The sequence below is a fragment of the Adiantum capillus-veneris genome, chromosome 3 (assembly GCF_014529385.1).
Source record: "Adiantum capillus-veneris isolate H3 chromosome 3, ASM1452938v2, whole genome shotgun sequence".
NCBI lineage: Eukaryota > Viridiplantae > Streptophyta > Polypodiopsida > Polypodiales > Pteridaceae > Adiantum > Adiantum capillus-veneris.
The window spans coordinates 86,534,574-86,549,300 of record NC_140933.1 but is presented as its reverse complement, the minus strand read 5'-3'; the positions used below and the strand labels follow the sequence as shown (position 1 = coordinate 86,549,300).

The window sequence follows — 14,727 nt, the reverse complement described above, 5'->3', positions numbered from 1 at the left end:
ATGTGTGCGCTTCTTCATTGGGGACTTCTTTGTTCTTGTGCAATCATGTTGTTAGTGTTGTCTGCAGCTTTGTCATTGTAGGCCATTCTTCGACGCGCCATTGAGGAGAAGTATGCTATGATCTGAAATTGGTGCTCCAATTCATTTATCAATTGATTTGAGTGGCATTTCCTTATTATTGATGTAGAAGGAATATGTACAAGAGGATGGTGATAGGTGTCTTTAGATTAGGGTCTAAAACCTGGATGACCAAAGGGAAAAAAACCCGGTGGGAAAAAAAATGCCTTTGGTATACGCTCTTATTGGAGTTGAGCAGTTGAACGTGAAGCACATGTTCATGAAATGTGAGTGCTTGGTTGAAACACGGAAAGAGTGCCTGATGCAAGTGCCAATTATGGGACACTCTATATGCATATGAGAAATTTGTCAACAAAAGCATGCAATGTGAAAGAAGGAGATGATGGGTGTTCGAGGAATAAATGTAGCACATGTGACATCAAAAGATGTCTCAATAGCTTCCACCTTTCCAAGAAGGGTTTTTGATGTCGAAGTTTCTCCACTCGTATCTCACTGTGCTCAGTATGTGAGTGTCTTTTGGATCTTCTCCTTCACTTCACCAGACTTAAGTACTTAGACTTCGACTCTTTTGCTCACCTATACCAGCATCAGCGACACAACGTAAATATGATCAACTCTTCCAGCTTGAGAAAAACCTAGAATAGCTAAGACGCTTAGACCACAAAGAATATTACTTGAAGCTTTGGGACTAACACCTCACTTATTTTGTGGCTTAGCTACTCGACTCTGACTTGTATGACTTGTCGGTTGCATGTTGACACTGCTTTGTGACAAGTTCTTTGGCTGTTGTAGTGGTTGTTGAGACATACTTCGTGAAGTTTCATTGTTTTCGTGTACCTTATTCTCTTTGTAGTGCTCAGGCCTCTCCTCAGTCTTTTCTTCATGTGGATTATGGATTTTTTTATTTTTTTATTAATAATAAACAAAGAAAATCTTAAAACAACTCAACAAAAGAAAAATCATTCAAATAGAAATTTAAATGCTATGTACACTATACACATGTCCCTAGGGGCTCATATATGGATTTTGTCCCCATACTCCTCTGTAACACTACTATGAGGGCATATACTCTAAAGTTCGTCAAAAAATTATCACAATAAAACGCAAAAATTCAATGCATCTCACAAAACATTGCCCTCTAATAGTCATAATGATAGGTCCGCATTCAGAATGCCTCCCCCCTTCCTATTTGGAGTCATCCTTTACGACAGGGTATCACAAAGAGTATGTGTTGTGCTTGGGCAAGTAAAAGTTGTGCCTATGAAGGCCTTGTAATGTAGCCCTATTATGCATACACAATCAATGCATGGAAAAGATTAATATTGTGCAAGATGTGGGTATAAGCAATTTGCTTATTGGCATTTGTTGGCGAAGCTTCCTATTCTAAGCAATGTAATGGTCTTTGAAGCTCCTGTATCGTTGCTTGATTGAAACGACTTGCTCTCTTCTAACTGTAATGTAATTGTAGGAAGAATTGTAAGAATTCAAGCGGCGATGTACCTTCAGCAGTTTTGTTGTTCTTCTTTGGGACCTATTTTTTTGCGATTATTGGTTGTTTTGTTGCTGGCTCTCATTTGGGAACCCATACTTGCCCGTGCTTCGTTTGTGTTTGAAGAGACTTCTTTGGGATCCACCTTTTTGTTGTGTGAGTCAACAGTGGTCTTTGCTTCAGCCCTTGTACGCTTGGTTGGGGACGGGATTTAGGATTTGAAAGTTGATACTGTGGTTGTTTTGGAATCCAAATGAATTCCTGAATTTTTTGTGCTTGAATCAACTTCTTTGGAGCCCAAACCTGAGTTGTGAAAGCTTGCAATTTAGTGATATTCTTACCCGTTAGTGCACGATTTCCTTGTTTTTGTTTTGGTGTTGGATCTTGTGATTTGTCATTAGAGATCTTTGTCTTCTTGATCCATATCTATTTTTGGCCAATCTGGATTTTTGGTATCCAGATTTGTCGAGCTTTTTGGCTTTGACTTGTTGTCCTATTCTTTTGAACTGTCATGGTTGTTGCTGAAGGGGTTGGTGATAGTGATGGCCTGAGTTGATGATAGGGGATGTCGTAAGATTCATCACTATCGCTACTATCCTCAACAAGGTTCACTTCTTGTACTTTCCCTTGATTTTTTGGCTGGTAGTGGAAAGTTACTGTCTGTTTTCTCGTGGGTAGTAGTTTCTTGGAGGACTTTTCTAGCCCATTGATTAGAGCATTGTTAGCTCGTTACTCTGGTCGTATTCCTCCTAGCTGAGTCTTTGCATCCTTATTAAGAGCCATGCATGAGGATGCTTGTGGTGGCTGTGTCTTCACCGAGGACTTTGGAATCCACTTTTGATGCACTTTATTAGTGTAGCGATGACATTGATTCCTGGGTCGTTGATCTTCTTGAAGCTCGAAGTGTTCTACAGAGTCATAGAACTCGTCGTCTTCTTCATCTTTTGATTCTCCACATTTCTTTGTTTGCTCCTTATTTCGAGAGCTTGTTGATGTCTGGACCTCTTCGTTTTCCTGGATTACACTCACTGCAAAATAAGGAACGACATCATAGCCATTTTCATCACAAAACTTTGTTGTGGGAGCGTCCTCCACGGCGCACACGTCCAGAGTAGCCAAGATGGGTTCCCATCCAAAAGGCTCTAACTCGTCTTCAGGAAATGGTTCTGGGATATAGTCCATATCCTCTATAACCCGCTCTAGGATACATTCCTCACGTTTCAAGCTACTACATTGTGAAGCTCCACACATCCACAGTTCTTTAGGCTTACCTAACCAAGCTGGAAGTTCTGATCCTGCTACTGTGGCGGAATCAAACTCCTCAACCGGTGTTCTCGTCACATCCCTATAGCTATGGTCCCTCAACTTTATCTTTGTTATGGTTTCCATATGTCTCAGGTATATATGGTCATAACCCCAATCTTGGACCATTTTCAATTGTCGCATGAATGGTCTTCCCAGAATGATGTCATAGTTGTTCTTCTTGCGAAAGTCAACAACAGCAAAAGTGTGTTCATATTCAATGCCACAAGAAGTAACAAGTACTTTTTCTAGCAGTCCTAGGGGCTTTTCCTTGTGTCCATCTGCAAGTTGCAGGGTCATTCGTGTGGATATCAAGGCAGGTTTTCCCCATTTTTTCCAAACCTCTTTGGTTGCAATGGCCACACCAGCTCCACTGTCAAGGATTGCCATGGTTTTTACATTATTGAATTCCATAGGAAGGGTGGTGTTTCCATCTTCTCCCTCGTAATACTCACCTACCTTGTTTAATGGCATTGGCCTAGTATTTAGTTGAGGCATTTCAAGCTCTTTGATTTCTTCCTCGATTTGAGTCATTGGGGGTTTTACACCAAATTTCTCTAGACATTTACCCACATTAGCCCACATGTTTGGTCTTATTCTGAGCAACTCGGCTAACATTATTGTACAGGTGACTGGGGTAGATAGAATATCTACTAGCCCCTTTGAATTGATGGCCTTGTTGGGAGACAGTCTCTATGATGGGATTGCAACCACATCTGACTTGGTCTCGTACTCTCCCATGTAGGACGGTAGTGTTCTTAGCAAATGGGGTTGACTATCCATAGATTGTACAGATCCTTTCTCACCCCAATACGATTGCACGTCTAGATTCATTTGAGATCCAGTCTCAAATTCCTCTATTGGTGGTAGAAACACTCCTCGCTCATCACCAGTCTTGTCTACTAGTCTTGTTAGGTCATCGGCTTCATTGGCTTCTCTGACTTGTTTCCACAATTCATCAAGACCACCTATGTCTTTACAATCCTCATGTATAGCTTGGTGAAATCCCTCGGAAGTGTTATCTGTGGTATTCAGTATTGTCCTTAGTTCTAATGCTGGGTCTTTGAGGTTTGGTCTGTGCTTATGGCTAGAATCTATCTCTTTTAGTCCTAGTTTGGTGGGATTACTTGTGTAGGCATGACACGGATCACATCCTCAGGTTTTGCAACTGGTGGGTCTAGTAAAGCTTGGGCTGTTTGAATCATTTTCTGGCACATTTCAAACCTTTGCTTTTCTAGTTCCTCATAGGGATATGTCATTCACCTGTGTTCTTGGGTTTGGTTGTTTTTGAGCCTCACATCATAGGCTTTCAAGAGGGCATCTAATGTCTCATTAACCTTCTCTGCCAACACAGGTCCTCCTGAACTAGCACTTCTCGGTTTCTCATCCGTGGATGGTTCTTCTAGAGGTTTAACCATCTGTGTAAGAGAAGGTGCCTCCTTTTCCTCATGTTGTTTTATCTTATCAACTTCGGTAAGCTTCTTAGCTAGGGATTTTGGCTCTCGTTCCCTGCGTACTTTCCTCCTAGTCTTTCTAGCTTTCCAACTATTTCGTTTACTCTTGGTTTTCTGACTAGGTGCGTCTGTCTTTGGTCCATCATCTGTCTTGGACTCATGTCACTTTCCGTGTTCTTTGTCTCTAGATTCTCATCAGCTTTCTTTTGAGCTTGTGCTCTCGTAACTACTTGAATTGGTACAACATTTTCATTTTCTGAGCTACGAGGGGGCTGAACAATCCCTAATACATTTGTCGTGATTTGGTTTTGGTTTGGGTTTTTCGGGCAATTGGGGATCAAGTGAGTGATGCCACACTCAAGACAATAGGCATTTACTTCAGTGATCTCCGTATGAGGACATTGTTTGACCAAGTGGTTGTCACGACTTTTGTGACAATCTGTCTCTGGTTGAGGAGATTCTTTTAGCATTTCCTCTTGTCTATAAGCAAGCTTTGACCTAGATAAGCCGTTATTTGCAATGAATCACAATGTCCTTTCGTCCATTTCATACCTTCTTTCTTTCGACTGAAACCCAGGAGGTGGAGGTTGTACCGGCCTCACCACTCCATGTGTTTCTCTCACATTTTGTTGCTCCGAAGGGTAGTATTCACTTTGGTTGCTATACCACATTGTAGCTGGTACTGGCATTGGTTTATTTGATGCTTCCATCATTGGCATGTATCTCATGTCTACTGGCATTCTAGCACCTGGCAGCGGAGGTTGTTGTCCTAAGACAAGCTGTGTCCTTAAAACTCCTACTGGTCCTGACACATTCCCCGTAATGTATCTAGGTGGAGTAGGTGCTTCTGGAACAAGTTGTACATACCTCTCCCTAGCATTTTCCATGCTATAATAGCACTCTTCCCCCGTATGGTTCGTCCATTTTCTCTCAATTTCACACCACTTCGGCTCTCCCGAATCAGACCTTACAAGAGGAATCAACCTCTTGACCAAGTCGTTGATAAGCTTTTCTTGATCAATAGGTGTTGTTGGCTTGGAAATGGAATCACTTATCTGTGAAACACTGTGCTGAGAGGATGTGTCATCTCCTTGACTCTTTAAGTCCTTTTCTTTGTATGCCTCACAGTTATCCACTAGATAAAGAGCTTCTTTGATCAACTCGTTTAGCGTCATCCTCCTTATCATATGCAGATCCTTCTGAAGGCCCGCATGTCTCATTACCTGGATAAAGATCAGCATTAGTCGTGCTTGCGTAGGTAATTCCGCTCTTGGACAGAGCTTAACATATCTCTTGAGCCGTAATGATGCTTTGCATACTGATTCATCCTCTTTTTGTTTGAATCTATGGATTTGCGAGACCGTGTTGTGAGCAATGCCTTTTGGCAAGAATTCTTCAATAAACTCCTCCAACAGCTCATCTAGGGTCTCAAAATCCCATTTTTCCACCGAGTCGAACCATGTAGCTGCATCATCTTCTAGAGTCAATCCAAATCCCGCAAACTGTGTCGCAAAATCTGAAACTTCCTTTGCTCTAATCACTCTTTTAAAAGCCGTTACGTGATCTCTCGGATCTTTATCTTCGGAGTATTTTCTGTTTACCCATTTCTGGACTTGGGATGGTCTAACTCGTCGATTGTCTACAAGTCTAACCAGAGACTCTCCCAATCCTTCTCTCGTTATCGCTCTTGAAGGGAATCTTGGTGGCTCTCTTCTTGGAATTCCTATAGGAATTCTCATGTTTGGTGGAGGCATTTGTGGTCCTTCATTGACCAAATATCCACCTCTTTCTAGTACAGTCTGTGTATTTGTGCTTTCTACAACTCTGTATTCTCGTCCATACTTGTCGACAACTATAGATCTCCATTGACAGTTGACTCCGTATGTGTAGACATATAAGAGCTTGTAATCCGTTATCTCTTCTAGGTATGGATCTGAGCACCTATAAAGATTGACCTCATTGTCGCCAATGTATCTATATAGTCCTTCACTCTCATGAACAATCATCTAAACTCTCTCAACATGATGGATCTTTATCAATTGCAAGTTTGGAAGATCCATTGTGGGAGGATATTCCTCTATCGTTGGGATCTCCAAGCTTGTGTAAGCTACGTTTGAATCTAGGATAGACATGATTTCTGGGCTTAAGAGCTTTTTCTTGGTTCAAGTAGACTTAGTCCACTGTGTTCAAGTTCTTTGGTTAGGGAAAAGTCGAAACTATGTCCAAAACTGCAACCGTTTCGTCACAATTCTCACAAATTGTCGCTTTCAGACACCCCTAACTTGCGGATGAATTTTGAGGCCTCAAACGAGGTTTTTTTTCAAAGTTGAACTAAATGGTTTCCAATGGCATACATTTACTTCAAGTTTTGCTCTAAGATATGTAGAGACGCTCTCAGGCTACGTTTTGATATAAAAACTTTTCCGATCCGATACCGTTTGTGAAAGTTATGGCCAAAACAGTGAAATGCAGTTTAGACTGGTCAAAATGAGTCCAAATTCAATTTTAAAAGAAGATTTTGGATCTCTGTGACACTGTGAACACTTCTGTATGGTCAAAATTACAGTTGGACCCTAAAACTGGCCTAGAGACATCCTACGCGTAGGATGTCTATATGCTCAGAATTTAACAAAATTTGGTCCAGAGACTCCCCTTAAGTCCAGCAACACAATGGTATGCTCAGAATTTTATTTGGACCTAAAAATGGCCTTGAGACATCCTACGCGTAGGATGTCTTTTTTCTGAGAATGACTTGAAATTTTTACCCCAGCTTCTTCTTGATGTGCTGATCAAAGTGGTGTGCTCATAGGTTGATTTGGAGTCCTAAATCAAGCTGGAGACATCCTACGCGTAGGATGTCTAACTGCTCAAATTTTGTCCAAACTTGATCCCAAGATTCTCCTAGTGCTTAGCAACCCAATGGTATACTCAAAATTGAATTTGGATGCCAACAGGTCAAGATTTGGGCTGCATAAGCTTCTAGTGCACTCCAAGAGTAGGATGTCTGACAATTCATGTTTTTGCTTGGTAAATAGACCAAACAAGGTCCAAATTCACTTTTAAAAATTTTCTGGAATCCTTGAGACACTTAGCACCTACCTTTATGGCCAAAGTAGAATTTTGACCACTTTATGACCCTAGAGACATCCTACGCGTAGGATGTCTTTTTGCTATGTTTCACGTCAAACTTGCACTGTAGCTTCCCCTTGATGTGCTAAACTCACAGCTATTTTTACTTTTTGATTCTGACACCTATAGGTTGGTCGAATGATCAAGAATCTGTTCCAAAAGCTTGATGTCTGTTCTGATGAATTCTCAAGTCAAATCAACTCCAAATTGGACCAAATTTGCTTAGGAGGCTTGCCTAAGGCTATATGACAGCATGGTATGGTCACAGGAGAATTTGGCCTCTAAATCATGCCTTAGAAATCCTACGCGTAGGATGTCTTTTTGCTCAGAATAAACCCAAATTTGAACCACAGACTCTCCTTAAGGTGCTGATCACTGTGGTATGCTCATAATTTCGTTTAGAGTCCAAAATCACACAGAAGACATCCTACGCGTAGGATGTCTTTTTGGCCTGTTTGACCCCAGACTGGTTCCACAGCTTCTCCTTGATGTCAGTAACCCAGTGGTATGCTTATATTTTGATTTGGATTTCAAAAGTCCCAAATTTTAGCTGTTCTTGCCTTTTGTCTGTCCAAAAACGCTAAAGTCTGTTCAATCTTCACTTTCACTGACCCAAATGAGATGAAATTTATCACATGCACTCAATACAACATTTAGAACATTCCTATGGAGTCATCCTATGGTTTGGTCTCAAAATTAGGCCTTGGACACAATTTGGGTAGGATTGTTAAAGTTACAAGTCCAACACATCTACTTGAATAAGGTGGGAACAAAGGCTTAAGCATGATGCTATGGTAGCATGATGGCATGGTAGCTTAGGATGATGAATTGACATCATTTTGGATGGTCAATAACCCTTGCATCATCAACTATACACGTTGAAGCATCTACAACAACCACCAAGCAGTTAGGTGGAAAAGTACCTAAAAGGTAGGAGCAGATTCAGGAGGTGCAGCAGGCAGATTTGTAGGGATGAAAATAGCCACCTACAGCTATGATCTCGTGGAGAAATACAAAGAGAAATTGTTCTACTCCATGTGGAATATAATCCTATCAGAGGGTTTATCCTAATTGAGCTTCTACCATATTTGGTGAAGGTGCCAAGTTGGCTGCCTGCAGAGTTGCAGACTGCACACAGAGGGTAACCTGCCAACTTGGGAGCTACCTATTTGGAGATACAGCCATGATCTCTTCTTGGACTATGAAGGAGATATGTTCCCCACATAATGGTGCATCTACCTACCAAAGGGATCCACGACTTATGCTCAGCATTGAGAGATATAGATATATAAAGATGTACCAGTACACTAGTTCAGTAGAAAGACAGAGAACACAGAGAGGCAGAGAGACAGAGAACACACAGAGAGAGAGCTAAGAGACCTTGTGAGGCTTAGATCATCTTGTATAGAGTGTTGTTATCTGGGAAAACACACTCATTGTACTTGGGACTTTAACCTCTAGCTTGGGTTTGGGGATCAACCATTCAGTCTCACAGAAGTACCTATAATGTGTACCATTGGTACTTTCCGAGTACCTATCTAGGTACTTCCAAAGTACCATAACTGTCTATTTGGTACTATTTACTCTCTGTTATTAGTACTGTTAAGACTGTGTCACAGTACCTGCATTGGTAGTTTGCAAGTACCAATATTGTATCTCAAGGAAGCTTCATCATCAATAAAGATATTCCTTTCAGTATATCATTGTCTCTCTCATATATTTCAGTTAAACACTTGTCATTCTCACACATATCTTAGCACAAAGATCCATCCCTTCACTCCCCTATTTTTCACAAGGATGTTTGGCAATTCTTGTCTTTTGGCTTTGATCTGTCAAAATTTGGTCAAATTTCCACTTTCCGGGTGAAAATAGGGTAAAACCTACCTCTAAACACACTGGTAACCTCATATTTTCAAAATTTCCACCTGAACTCCCTTGAGACATCCTACGCGTAGGATGTCTACTGCTTATTTTTTCAGACTGAAGTGTCCCTGATGCTTCCTTATGCTCTCAGCAAGTGCAAGTATGCTTCACAATTGCAAAAACATGCAAAAATCACTCAATTTAAGCCTTTTCTGAAATTTTACGTTTTCTGACTCCTCCTTTTGGCTTTCGATCAACAAAAATAGGGAAAAACATCCAAGTCAATATGTTACTAGGGTAAAACCTACCCTCTGAACACACTGGTGTAGTCAGAATTTTCAAATTTGGTCTCCAGAACCCCCTTGAGACATCATACGCGTAGGATGTCTATGTTTACAGAATTACAGGTTTTCTTCACAGAACCCTTGCAAATGCTCTTCTATATGCACATCATCAATCAGTCATACAAAAATATCCACAAAAGCTTGTTTAATGCATTTTTACCCTCAAAATCACACTTTTCCGTGATTTCAAATGCAATCAAGCACTTTAGCAAATAATTCAGTGTTGACTAGCTCTAGATCAGAATCGGATCACTTACCTAAAGCTACTCCTACAAATCATATGGGGTTTTGCATCTATGAGTAGAAAAACGCTTCACTGCCACATATGGACTAGTAAACGCTTTTATCACCTCACAAATCACTCGACCACCAACAACTACTCTAATCCATAGATCCTAACTAAACCTATCTAGCCGCAGACCCTCGGCAAGACACACGCTTCCTAGCTATCCACTTGATCGCGGAATATCCTCTTCCGGATCCACTTAAGAAAAACGCTTTCTTTAGCTGAAACTAAATCAAGCAACCATCACACGAGTGTTAGTAGGAAACCTACTTAGGTCCTTGTGTCCCCGGCAACGGTGCCAATGCTGGACGGAGCGACTCACACACCCATGAAGTGCATGCAAACACTACCTAGATCAACATAATGTCAATCGAGGACATAGATGACACGATAGGCACACGGAGGAAATCTCTTTAGCTTGTCAAGCTGAGACCATCCTACACATACAACACTCTGGAAGGTCAACTAAACCACAATCAAGAACCTCACTGCTATCAACTACACCACCTAGCCACATACACACATACGGAAGGTAACTCACCTAATCATGCCAGATTCGTACGAAACTTAAGGAACACCATCCCCTCACTAGGATACACCTGTCCCTAAGCTTCTACACTCAAAACCCTCACTTTAAACTCATCTGCGGAAAACGCGTAGGATGACAGAGAAAAATTTTGAAAGTGCCCGAAACTGAAATTTATGAGTACCTATGCGTAGCTTATGTCGCCACGATTCTATAGACTACTAGCATGCAGAAAACAGACATCGTTTGATACACTTACGGCCACAAATAGCTCGTAGATACGTCGGCGTATGCACTTCGTCTCGCGTGGAATGCTTGGCGTTGTCGCGTAGCTCTCCTCGAGACTACAACAATGGTGCAGTTGGATCTCCAATGTGGAGTACGTCAGTCATGTGAGCATAATTTCATAAGCAACACGAGCAAGGGAATTACTCAAGCAACATATAAAAGTGAACAATTTATGTATGTTTCTATATGAAAATATATATCTATGTGTGAGTGTAAGTGTGTTTGTGTGTGTGTGTGTGTGTGTGTGTGTGTGTGTGTGCGCACATATATGTGGATGTGTGCATGCGTATTTCTTAACTTGTAATGAGCTTAAACAATGTTTTTTTTTTAAGTTCTACATAATTTAGAGTTCTATATCTTGCAAGGATCACTAGCATCAAATGCTCAAATGATCAAATCATCAAGGGATCACCGCTCCACCTTGATGTGGATAATTATTTAGATACGCATAATTAGACATCTTTAGAAGTGGACTCACTAACTCATGGAGGGAATTGTAGAGTGAAATGATGAGAAATCAATAAATTTTAGCAAACCTCATAGACATCACATGTACAACTAATCCAATATATATGCATGTGTATATGTCAGAACAAACTTTCATGCGTTCATATACTTACTAATCACTAGGATCAAGGGGTCACCACTCCACCTTGCATATGTGTGTGTAACCCTAACTAAGCACTATTTCAAGTTTATGTATTTTCCTTTAAAAAATCGGCCAGATTCTTGTTTGTATAACAGACTATTTTACCAAAAACATTCTCTCCTTATGAGAGACCTCACATGAGGATTTTGAAGCAATCATACAATTTCAAAAAGTTTCCAATTGTCATGAAAGTTTAACTAGATATGTCTTTTCAAATTGACATCTAGTGTTACAAGCCCATGAGTTCACGAAGCCCATGCTATACCCACACATTACGAATGAATTTTACACGACTGTCAAGCGTGATATTATAAAAAGAGGCCGAGAATGGAAGGGGGCATTTTTGAGGGGAAATATGCACCCATGCACACACAGACAATACTTCTAATTTATTTGAAGTAGACCCTAATGTCATCCCAATTTTGAGCACTCAATAATGAGTGACAGGAAAAAGTACATTTTACAATAAACAATTAGCTAGTGTCATCTTAATATTGAGCAATCATCAATGAATGACAAGAAGATTGACAATAAGGATATTGTCCACTAGTCTTGGCATTCTTATGTCCATATATGTAACATCCTTATGAGGCTTCAAATAAAACATCACTCTACACCAAATGACAATAGCATATTGCAAGCCCATAATCAAGTGTTTGCATAGACAAAACAAGCTTAATGTAGTCATGGCTAGAATCAAGTTTTTGCACACCCAAAAAGAAGCTAAGTGATCATGCAAAAAAAATAAGATCCACTCTAAAGAATACTCCAAATCTGCGTGGTCATCAATGAAGATATCTTCACCTTCGCCTCTCGCGCACGAGTGATTGGTCATATGAATAGGTGGTCGCCATGTGCCTTGCCATTGCCTCTGCATAGCAAGGTAGCTCACTATCAATCACAATGAGATAATAATGTCATAAAAAATAAAAATTAGGTGCTATAAAATAATGAATAAAGCAAACTCACTAGTCTGAAGGCACATCATTAACAACCAAATCATTCCCCACATCATCCATGCTATCATCACTATCTCCAAGCTCGGCAACCTGCGGAGCACCATAGTACCCCTGTACCAAAGGAGACAAGTATCCCTCACATATCTCTAGATCACTCTCCACGACCAAGCAACCACGAGAAGTGTGCATAGCCGCCTTTAATAAAGGCCTTGTACCACCACCAAGCTCCAAACATGTCCCTATTTTAGGGCACAAGGCCTCTAAAAACAATAGCATATGGGCAACACTCCTCTCTAACATGCCTCTCCACCCACCACTCTTGCCATTACGTGTTGTGCGAGCAGACAATGGAAAGTAGTGACTGATAATCTCCATTGAGAGATCTTATTGCAAGACTCTCCCCACCTACCATACAAGAAGATGAGGCATCTATGTATGAACATTTAAGAATTTTAGTTGAAAAACAATCACATTGAATAATAAACGACACACAAACCTTTTGAGCACTCTCATGATCAAATGAAGGATTACTTCTTGCCTTGTGAAATGCCAAAGCATAGAATACATTCATCTATCATAGCCATGGAAACAACACATAAAAAAGTCAATTTTGCATGTATCAAATTTCTTTTAAATAATTGTTCATGTTTTTTGAAGGATGTTTTATTACCTTTTGTGTAAGCCCATTCTTTGTTCGTGATGAAAATGGCTCAGAGCTCTCCATGATCCACCTAAAACTCAGCTCTAGGCCTGTGCATGTGGCCAAGCGCTCCACAAGACTAAGAGCGGTGCTAGGACAAAGAACAAGCACCCAACCCATGTCATCCATCACTGTAGATGCAACCACCAATGAAAACTTGACATGGTCATCTGTTAGCTCATTCCATGCAGGAATGCCATCAAAACCTTGAACAAGCCCACCTACAAGCAAAATTATTGTATTTCAGTGTTAAGAATTTGAGCTAAGTATATGCATGGTGTATACAAGATAGAATTGAAAAATCTCTTACCAGTAGGAAGATCAATAACAGTAAGATCAATACTCCATGAACTAGGTTTTCCATTCTTATCTTCTCACGTTCACCCAAGCCAACAAAAAACTCTCGCATCACCACAAAACCATCCTTGAAGTTTCTTGCAGTGAACTCCTTGCCAAGCTCAATGTAATCATAAATCCAAACCTTTGACTGTTTTATGTCTCCTTTCTTTTGAATGGAATGGAAACTAGCCAAAGGTGCATGAATCAAAGCTCCCTTTCCAACATTCTTTTGGGTATGAGAACTTCCTAAGTTTCTTGTATCTAACAATAGCCAAAAAAATAACACATTTTTCTTCAAATCAATCCATGCCATAATGATTAGCATAAGACATAACAAAAGAAAGAATAGCAAGAACATATTGTTCCCACCAACAATTTAACTTACTTACCCTTGATTGACATTCCACCCTTGCTTGATGGTGGACGGCCTCCACGATTCTTGCCTTGCTCTTGTCTTTCTTGATCTTCTTTACCCTTTTCAGTGTAAGACGCTTGCAGGCAATATTGCAAGAACAAGCATGCCACTTGGCGCTGACTTGGCTCGTATAAAAATAAAGCAAACGTGGAAGCTGCTATTTCTGCCGATCGAAAGCAAACGCATCCTGAAAACGCGCAGCCAACAGGGCAATAAAACGATAGCAAGACGCAGCAAACGGCAATCGTGAGCAGCAAACCGGAAAAGAGAGCAAGGAGCAAACGGCAATCGCGAGCAGCAAGCAACAAAAACAGTAAGCAGTTGGACCAAGTAAGTCTCCGCAATGTTTGTGCGCGCGCGTTTGTGTGTGTGTGTGTGTGTGTGTGTGTGTGTGTGTGTGTGTGAGAGAGAGAGAGAGAGAGAGAGAGAGAGAGAGAGAGAGAGAGAGAGAGAACAACAAGCAAAATATGTATGTGATGGGAAACTCCGGTATGGTTTATGCGCTGAGCCGAAACGGCTTAAGGCGGCCCCTCTGGGAGTGGTCACCATGAGGAACCAGTCAAGCAAGAGTGTGCAGGTCCTGTTATGGACGCACAAGTGTGGGGCTGAGGATCGCACGGATGGCCGAGGTGAGGTACCCATTGGTGGGAGATGCGCTAAGCCGAGCTAGGGGTAGCAAGCCGAGTGTTGATTTATGTGTGTGTGTGTGTGTGTGTGTGTGTGTGTGTGTGTGTGTGTGTGTGTGTGTGTGTGAGAGAGAGAGAGAGAGAGAGAGAGAGAGAGAGAGAGCAACAAGCATGATATGTATGTGATGGGAAACACTAGTATGGTTTTTGCGCTGAGCCGAAACGCCTTAAGGCGGCCCCTTCGAGAGTGGTCACCATGAGGATCCAATTGAGCAAGAGC

At 41.1% G+C, this 14,727-nt stretch overlaps 1 pseudogene; it reads right to left on the bottom strand.

The window, feature by feature from the left end:
* Positions 1-13,111: 13,111 nt before the first annotated feature.
* LOC147461244 (uncharacterized) lies at positions 13,112-13,719 on the bottom strand (annotated as a pseudogene).
* Positions 13,720-14,727: the final 1,008 nt, after the last annotated feature.